We start from the raw sequence: 10193 nt of genomic DNA on the forward strand, positions 1-10193 counted from the left end.
TATGGGCTTTTCTCAGGCACTCATCATTATAGTATGTGAGTTCTTCTCAAATTTTCCTGAGTTTATCTTCACAATACCCCTCTGAGGTAAGGTGATATTTTTATTCCCATTTTAGAGATGGGGAAACTGAAACACAGACATTTTTATGATGGATGGGTATGGCCTCTTTTACAGGATAAATAGTTTTATAACACATTGTTTAAAGCGCAGCTGTCATTAACTTAATTTGCACCTGTAAATGCTCAGGACTTCTTCAAATCAAATTGTCTCAGATTGGATACCCAGAAATTGAAGAATATGCAATTAGTGGACCTCTCTGAAAAGTTTGGTTTAAATAAGTTGCCAAGCATCACATAGGAACTCTGTGGCAAAATCAGGGACAGAAGTTAATTCTCCCAGATGAAATTCAACAACATAGAGTTATTTTCCTGTTTTGTTCACTGCACACCTTCCATGTTCTTCACCAAATAAGTCAGGGATCGTACAGAAAGACACCTTCATTGTACCACCCTGATTCATCCTCAGAGTCCATCCTGTGCACTGAATGAGGCAGGGTTACTGCAGGGAAAAAGAAGGATGTGGTCATGTAATTAAAAACTGCATCATAATGCATATTCACAAGGGAACTGAATTAAAATTTCAACCTTAATTCTGGCATTTCCTAATTTTGAGTATTTGAGTTTGTAAACTTAACATTCTTTTAATGTATTATTTTTTATTTCCTAGGATTTTGAAAAAACAAACTGAAAAGAAAAAAAACAAAAACAACAAAAACATTAATCCCCTCATGTGGCATCACATTGACACCTCCATGGTTAATGGTCAGCAGAGATGGAACCTATAGATCCACAATACAAACCTCTGGAGCTAACAGAATAGCTGATAACAGGAGAGCCATCCTGTATGTGAACAAGACAGTAGAAAAGGCAAGCTCTGCCAATGGGTTTCATAACTAATTGCTGACAGCAAAAAAATGTTGAGACTCTGAAATCCTATGTTCTAGTACAGGGTCTGAGGCAAGTTTATTGTAGTGATTACAGACCCTTCTCCCCTGACTCCTCCAGCCTCTCCTTGTGTCAGTGCCAGTTCTCCCTTGCCAGCTTCATGTGCCAATCTCTCCATTCTGTTCTTTGTGTTCCAGTTCACCCCACCTTTGACTCTATGCCCCAGTCCCCAATTAGTAGAAATCTAACTTTTCTCAACTCATTAGACTATATTTTTCATGTTTCCTCCCTCTTATTTTAGTTGTTCAGACCTGTTTCTTGAACAGTTACAGTGGGTACATATTATTTTCTTATGTCAAGAATACTTGAGAGATGAGAGTGGGACCGAGACTGGGCTCAACAGGCATTGCAAGTGAATGGAAAATGATTATTATATAAGGTTATCTGTGAATATATTTATATTTTCAGAAATGACATGGCAAAATGCGTTTGCAAATATAATGAAAAATAGCAAATATGTAATGTTTTATATAAAGTTTATCTAGATATTAATGGAATTTCAGTGGCACTACTTGCAGATTAATGATGACTTGGCATAAGTAAAGGTGACATAATTGAGCCCTTAATGCATTTTATAAAATATAACCTATATATGTTAGGGCTGTCGATTAATCACAGTTAACTCATGCGATTAACTCAAAAAAATTAATCGTGATTAAAAAAATTAATCACGGTTAATCGCAGCTTTAATCACACTGTTAAAAAATAGAATACCAATTGAAATGTATTAAATATTTTTGGATATTTTTCTAAATGTTCAAACATATTGATTTCAATTACAATAATATAATACAAAGTGTGCAGTGCTCACCTTTTATTATTTTATTACAAATATTTGCACTGTAAAAATTATAAACAAAAGAAATAGTATTTTTTTTCAGTTCACCTCATACAAGTACTATAGTGCAATCTCTTTACTGTGGAAGTGCAACTTACAAATGTAGATTTTTTTTGTTAAATAACTGCACTCAAAAACAAAACAATGTAAACTTTAGAGCATACAAGTCCACTCAGTCCTACTTCTTGTAAGTGTAAGGTGATGCATTTGGGGATGACTAATAACAATTTTAGTTACAAGATGGGGACGCATTGGTTAGAAGTTACGGAAGAGGAGAAGGACCTAGGGGTTCTTGTAGACCGCAGGATGACTATGAGTCGACAATGTGACGTGGCGGTGAAAAAAGCCAATGCTGTCTTGGGATGCATTAGGCGAGGTATATCTAGTAGGGATAAGGAGGTCCTGCTTCCGTTGTACAAGGCGCTGGTGAGACCTCATTTGGAGCACTGTGTGCAGTTCTGGTCTCCCATGTTTAAAAAAGATGAACTCAAACTGGAACGGGTGCAGAGAAGGGCCACTAGGATGATCAGAGGAATGGAAAAGCTGTCGTACGAAAGGAGACTAGAGGAGCTTGGGTTGTTTAGTCTGACAAAGCGAAGGCTGAGAGGGGATATGATTGCTATCTTTAAATATATTAGAGGGATTAATACAAGGGAGGGAGAAGAATTATTCCAGCTTAGTACTAACGTGGATACCAGAACGAATGGATACAAACTGGCCGTGGGGAAGTTCAGACTTGAAATTAGACGAAGGTTTCTGACCGTCAGAGGGGTGAAATATTGGAACGGCCTACCGAGGGAAACGGTGGGGGCGACGGACCTGTCTGGTTTTAAGATAAAGTTAGATAAGTTTATGGAGGGAATGGTTTAATGGTAAAACATAGTAGTCAAGGAAAGCCAAGCAATGGTGGGTAAATAGTATAATGGCTAACGGGGTCAGGCTGGAGACTCTTGCCTATATGCTCGGGGTCTTACTGATCGCCACATTTGGGGTCGGGAAGGAATTTTCCTCCAGGGCAGATTGGCTGAGCCTCTGGAGGATTTTCGCCTTCCTCCGCAGCATGGGGCAGGGATCTCTAGCAGGAGGGTCTCTGCCGATTGAAGTCACTAAAAACAGGATTGGGGACTTCAACAGCAGAGTCCAGGGAAGGGGTAGGGACGGTTTTATGGCCTGCAGCATGCAGGGGGTCAGACCAGATGATCATAATGGTCCCTTCTGACCTTAAAGTCTATGAGTCTATGAGTTGTTCAGGCAATCTCTAAAACAAACAAGTTTGTTCATGTTTATGGGAGATAATACTGCCCACTTCTTATGAACAATGTCACCTGAAAGTGAGAACAGGTGTTCACATGGCACTTTTGTAGCTGGCAGTGCAAGGTATTTACATGCCAGATATGCTAAACATTCTTATGCCCCTTCATGAATGCCCCCAAGGAATTCAGTCAAAAATTTAATTAATGCATAAAAATAATGCATTAATTAAATTTTTGACTGAATTCCTTGGGGGAGAATTGTATATTTCCTTCTCTGTGTTTTACCCACATTCTGCCATATATTTCGTGTTATAGCAGTCTTGGATAATGACCCAGCATGTTGTTCATTTTAAGAAGACTTTTCCCTGCAGATTTGACAAAACACAAAGAAGGTCCCAATGTGAGATTTCTAAAGATAGCTACAGCACTTGAGCCAAGGTTTAAGAATCTGAAGTGCCTTCCAAAATCTGAGAGGAATGAGGTATTGAGCATGCTTTCAGAAGTCTTAAAAGAGCAATGTAGAAACTACAGAACCCGAACAACCAAAAAGAAAATCAACCTTCTGTTGGTGGCATGTGACTCAGACGATGAAAATGAACATGCATTGGTCTGCATTGCTTTGGATCATTATCAAGCAGGATCCATCATAAGCATGGATGCATGTCCCCTGGAATGGTGGTTGAAGCATGAAGGGTTGTATGAATCTTTAGCACAACTGGCACGTAGATATCATGCAACGCAAATGCCTGTTCTCACTTTCAGGTGACACTGTAAAAAAGAAATGTGCAGCATTATCTCCTGCACATGTAAACAAACTTGTTTATCTGAACGATTGCCTGAACAAGAAGTAGGACTGAGTGGACTTGTATGCTTTAAAGTTTGGCATTGTTTTATTTTTGAGTGCAGTTAGATTTTGTGCATAAATCTACATTTGTAAGTTCAACTTTCATGGTAAAGAAGTTGTACTACAATACTTATATTAAGTGAATTGAAAAATACTATTTCTTTTATTTTACAGAGCAAATATTTATAAGAAAAATAAATATAAAGTGAGCACTGTACATAGGGTATTCTGTGTTGAAATTGAAATCAATATATTTGAAAATGTGGAAAACATCAACAATATTTAAATAAATGGTACTCTATTATTGTTTAACAGTGTGATTAATTGCGATTATATTTTTTAATTGCTTGACAGCCCATATATATATATACATATACACATATATACGTATATATACATACACACACCCTAATGGTAATATTAATCTCCCCATTCTGTGACACGGGAGGCTGCAGTCTACAAATAGGGATAAGTGGAATCCATTTTTTTCTTATGCTGTTTGTTTTACTTATTTTTTCAGTATACTCTAAAGGATAAACAAATAAAAATGTAAAAAAAAAAAAAAAACCCTCCAGAAAATCTTTATTTTCTGTGTTCTTCTCAATATTGTAGAATGATTTCCTTGATTTCCTTCTTCCTTTGAAGTAAAATATCTGACCTGCTGTCCATTAGAATTATAATTTAATAGAAAACCCTGTAATTTTCAATAACCCCCTGGAAGCATTGGGTTTAGAACTGTATGTCAATGCACTGTGCAAGGTTCAATTGCTGTGTAGCCCATCTGCTCAGTGAAATTGAAAACTCTTCTTTAAACAAATGATTACTCTTCATTAAGAATCTATTGAATTGATAATTGTAAACAAACTAGTCCTGATTCAGAAAATGGTTTGCAGAGTAGGGTGCAGCACCATGAGAACTTTTTACAAGTATATGCAAGTATCTGAATCTCCCAGAGAAAGAGCCTGCACTACAGAATACCTACTAAACCTAAAATGGAAAAAAGCTCATGTGATGTAGCAAAAATTATTTATTATTACAAATATTTTCTTAACGTTGTAAAAGTTGCCTTCATTTAAAATAACCACAAAGCACATTTGATTTAACAGATATTCCTGTTAAAATTAATCTTGTTTTCCTGACCTGGGTCTTATGTTCAAGTTCTGACACATGCTACAGCCTCCAAAAGAGATGGTAGCACTGTTGACGTGTGAAAGATGCAGCCCTGTAGTGATGTTAACAGGAACAGCAAACAGATGCCTCTCTGTATATTTCAGTGTAATACTGTTTAAAGGAAAATGTAACATTTAAATGGTCCCTGGTTGTCTTTTTGACATATTAAGATTACAGCCAGCTCTGGAGGGAGATTTAGCTGTCTACTGTGTCAGACAAGACTGGTGACCATATAGAAGTTAACAAGAACAGCAGATGAAATCTTCTTCTTAAATTACACTGTAAATCCTATTCAAAAGAACACACAGCAATTCATTTCCAATTTTAAGGTGGTGAACGAAAATGAGTTTTCCTTTGCATTCCTTCCCTGGCAGTATCAAAACATGCTGGCAACTGTTCCCACATGAGAGTTGTCAAGAAATTGGTTCAGAAATAAGTGAAAATGTGGGAGACTAAAGACATGAAAGTTAAGGTAAATCAAATAGAATGTGTATCTTTTGTTAAATCTTTAGCAGTAACTTTGGGGAAAACCCTATGATTTTAATACTAAGACTTTAAAGTGAAGAGGCCCACGTGCTGTGTAGTAGCTGTATAGTAAACAAGAGTGGTGAAAATATTGAATCAGTAAATTCACTGTGCTATGCTGTATCTTGTCAGTGTTTGGCTGAAGAACATGAATAAAGAGCTCTTCTTCTGGAGCTCTGAATGTGATGCTATATCTGTGTCCATTTTGCTGTTTGTTTTTGCAAGGTTTAGCCATCCATATTCACAATTTGAAATGTAAATAAAAATAAACTAAGAAGGAATATTCTGAGTCTGACTTCATTCATTTCCAAGGAGAGTAGTTGGGGCAAAACACTTAACTGGCTTCAAGACAGAGCTTGATATGTTTATGGAAGGGATAGTTTGATGAGACAGGCTACATGCCATTGTAAGCAATCTGTGACTGCTAGGTGCAAATATTAAATAAGTTAATGCAGAGAATTCTTTCCCAGGTGTCTGGCAGATTGGTCTTGCCCACATGCTCAGGGTCTAACTGATCACCATATTTGGGGTCAGGGAGGAATTTTCCCTGGTTCAGATTGGCAGAGAAACTTCAGGATTTTTGCCTTCCTCTGCATCATGACACATAGGTCACTTGCAGGTTTAAACTAGTGTAAATGGTGGGTTCTCTGTAGCTTGAAATCTTTAAATCATGATTTGAGGACTTCAGTAACTCAGCCAGATGTTATGGGTCTATTACAGTAGTCAGTGGGCGAGGTTCTGTGGCCTGCAATGTGCAGGAGGTCAGACTAGATGATCATGATAGTCTCTTCTGGCCTTAAAGTCTGAGTCTATTTCTTTTCCAACAAGGAGACAATTAAATAGCCTGCTCCCAAAGAACAAGCCCTTATTGGGCATTCACAAACTAGATATTACCTTTGCTGTTGTTAGCCAAACTTCTGTCATGGCAAATATAGGGCCAGACTTGAGGTGTAGGAGGGTTGTGCTGCTTTTTGGAAGTTTGGGCTGTTTTGTTGCCTTTCAGTAAATGGATGAGATAATACAAAGATGTTAAATCCATCACTGTGATTGTCCTTCAGTTCACCTTTTGGATGCCATTTTTTTTCCAGTATTACCCAAACTAGTTAAAAATACAGCTTTTTGTAATTGGAAAACATTTTGATGACCTTTTAATCTTCCTTGATTCCCTTACCTGACTGAAAACATATGAGGCCTGCACCAAATTACAAAATTAAACTTTGCTCTAGGAAAGATATTAAGGATAGGTCCATTAATGGCTATTTGCCAAGCTGGTCAGGGATGCAATCCCATGCTTGGGGTGTCCCTAAGTCTCTGACTCCCAGAAGCTGAGAATGAACAACAAGGGTTGGATCACTCAAAATTGCCCCTATTCTGTTCATTCCCTTTGAAGCATCTGGCACTGGCTACTGTTAGAAGACAGGATACTTAGCTAGATGGACCATTGGTCTGACCCAGTATGGCCATTCTTATTTTCTTAAGTGTTGTACTTCTGAGTTTACAAGACCAAAAGATCTTATCTTGCCCGGATTTTTTGTAACCTGATAGTGGCTAGAGGATTAGCAAGAGACACCCTATGTTCCACTGCAACTACAGCTCCCAACAACAATAATTCCTGCACAATGACTGTGTAAACAAATCTGAAGGGGGATTGCAGGATCAGTAGCTGTTGAAAATTATAGTTCATCAGACTACAGTTGTATCCAGGATATAACACTAACTGAAAGGAAATCATGGAACATCTCACTAGACCACTGTGGCGTTAGGACTTGACAAAATGGTCAATGACAGACTTTATGTATGAGGTCCTTGGACACAAGGGTCTTTATTACAGCTCACCAGATGACACCAATTTTGTTACATGGCAACTTTTGCAGTATCAAAACTTGTTTTTATTCGCCTTTAGAATGTTGGTAAAAATGAAATTGTGTCAAAATAGTGTGTGTGCATGCCTGTGCTCTAGAGTCTGGTATTTAGGGTACTGCTTTGGGTTGTGAGTAACCTGGCTTCAATTCCCTGCACTGCCTAATTCAGAGTAGAGTTTTTTCACCCCAGATAGTTCTCATTCAGGTAGAGCAGGGACTTGAACCTAGTTGTCTCACATCCCAAGCCAGACACTAGGCATGTACATAGTCCTTTTCCACAATCTCAAATGAATTAGCACTTGTAAGAGCACTATGGAAAAATGCAATTTTTATGTCCCAATGCACATTTTAGAGTTATGTGCCTAACTTAGGCATCCAGTTTTCAAAATGTAACCTTAAGTTCATTTTGTCCAACTTCCAGCCTATGTTTAGCTTAATGATTAGAAGGGAAGAATTCTCTGCAGGAACTAAGAGGAGACCAGCCACTGCTGGAAGAATAACACAATATATTATAGAGTACAGCAGGGATTGAAGGGGAAATAGTAATAAAATCATGAAGAAATTTGGAGCTTACACATCACAATTCAATTGGGTAGTATCAGTCATCATTTAAAGTTTCTGTAACATTACTTCTTAGCGTATGTGCAACATGCCTCAGGTCGCACATGACCAGGATTCATCACTGAATTTGGTCTGCTGGTTGGATCATTAGTTTTTCCAGGCTGGGCTGGGTACGGATGGGGAGTGCAACGTGAATGCTGATCCATTCCCCCCCTGTAACGTGGCTGATATTCCCCATCTAAACTACTTTCTCCAAAATTTGACTCAGTTGAATTTGCTCAGTTTTAAAAAATAGAAACCGTTGTGGAGGGTAGAGGGGGGGCAGAGGATGAGATTCCAAGGATTCATTTAAAGTGAGTTCCTGCTAGCTAAATCATGTGCTGAGCATTAATTACCTTCTCATTTTTAAGTGCCCATACTAGGCAGGGCTAACTATGTGAGGAGGGATTTTTCTGCATTAATTATGAACCATGTTAAGTAGTGCCTATTTCAGAACTCATACAATCTTTAACTTGTTGGCAAGGGGAGAGGTGCTAATTCTGCCTGTAAATGAAAAGAACAAGTGTCTGCCAATTAAATCAAGCAGCTGCTTCACAGCAGAATTGCTAATAGCTACCAACAAAATTCTAACTCATTACTCTAGATTGTTTAGTCAACTACTTTATATAGTAAACTCTAACCCCTATATATCAACTTGTCATGCGGGGATTTAATTGCACATCTCCAGCTGAATTTAGCGATCATCATGTGACTATATATGCTAGTGTACCATGCTGGAATTTAGCCACACCCTTGAAATATGGAAATTTAGAAGAAAACTGCTATAGAAGAAATACAATGAATGATAAAAGGCAGTGTATTAAGCTAGAGGGAGATACTAGTGGGAAACTGAAGGGATCCACATTGGCTGTGATAGTATCTAACATCTTCACAAATTGTTTGTTAAAAAATGAGTAAGAAGCATTTAAGTGAAATTTGCAGAGGATTCTAAACTGCAAAGAATTGCAAATTGTGAGAATAAAGTAATAATACAAAGGGACCTTAGAGGTTGGAAACATGGGCAGAAATTAGCATGAGATTTAAATAGGAAAAATACAAGATAATGCATCTGTGGAAAAAATAATCTGAAATCTAGTTTCTCAATGGGTGCAAGAAACCTAGGAAACTGTGATGCTGAAAGAGACTTAGGGCTGATAGTGAACATCAATGATTTTGCTATATGATATCGCAGCAAAAGAGGCTAATGCCATTTTGGGTCTGCATACTCAGGTATCACATCTTGTCTTATGTCCTATGTGACTCTGGATCAGTTGCTTTCTGTATGATGTTGATGCAACCCATCTGGAATATCTCATTCCATTGTAGGCACCACATTATCTGCAAGTTTTGACAAACTGGAAGTAGCTTTAAGAGCAACAAACAATAAGCAGAGGGCTGGAAGACTTGACATATGCATGGAAATTAAAATATCTGTATTTATAGCTCAGCTGAGGAGTAGAAAGCTGAGATGTTATTATGCAATATAAACATGATGCAGGAAGGAAAAGTATTTAGGGCATAGGACATAAAGGGGCATAATTAGGAACAATGGAATGCAAATTAGAAAGGGAAAATACAGGTTGGCTATCAGAACATATAGTGAGTTACACAAAACTCCCATTGACTTGAACTTGGGCTGGGATTTCACACCATGTTTCTATGGGACCCTTTAGGAGAGGAAATATAGAAAAATAAATTATCAAATTGAAACTACAGTTAAGTAGCCTTCAGATAGTTCAAATTCCCTGAAAATAACCATTTCCTTCCCCTCATCTTGGACCATTACATTGTTGTGGTAGAGAGGCTCTCTGACCTACCTGACAAAAATCAATGATATCCAAACACATTGGAAGGAAATTTCTGCACAGAGCAGCAATCCTGAGCAGCCACCTTCAGCCAGTGGAGTTTAGGGTGCCATCACTCAGACTAGAAACACCAAGGGGCCAGGCCCAGATAGTGTTAAGCAGGGCTGTGTTATTGCCATAACTCTTTTTTCCATCTATCTTGCCGTTATCTTGATTCTCATTTATGATTGCCTTTCTTCTGGAATGGGATTGAGTATTGCATTGATGGCCAGCTCTTCAACCTACAGCATCT

This window comes from Malaclemys terrapin, chromosome 5 (genome assembly GCF_027887155.1).
Source record: "Malaclemys terrapin pileata isolate rMalTer1 chromosome 5, rMalTer1.hap1, whole genome shotgun sequence".
Taxonomy (NCBI): Eukaryota; Metazoa; Chordata; order Testudines; family Emydidae; genus Malaclemys; species Malaclemys terrapin.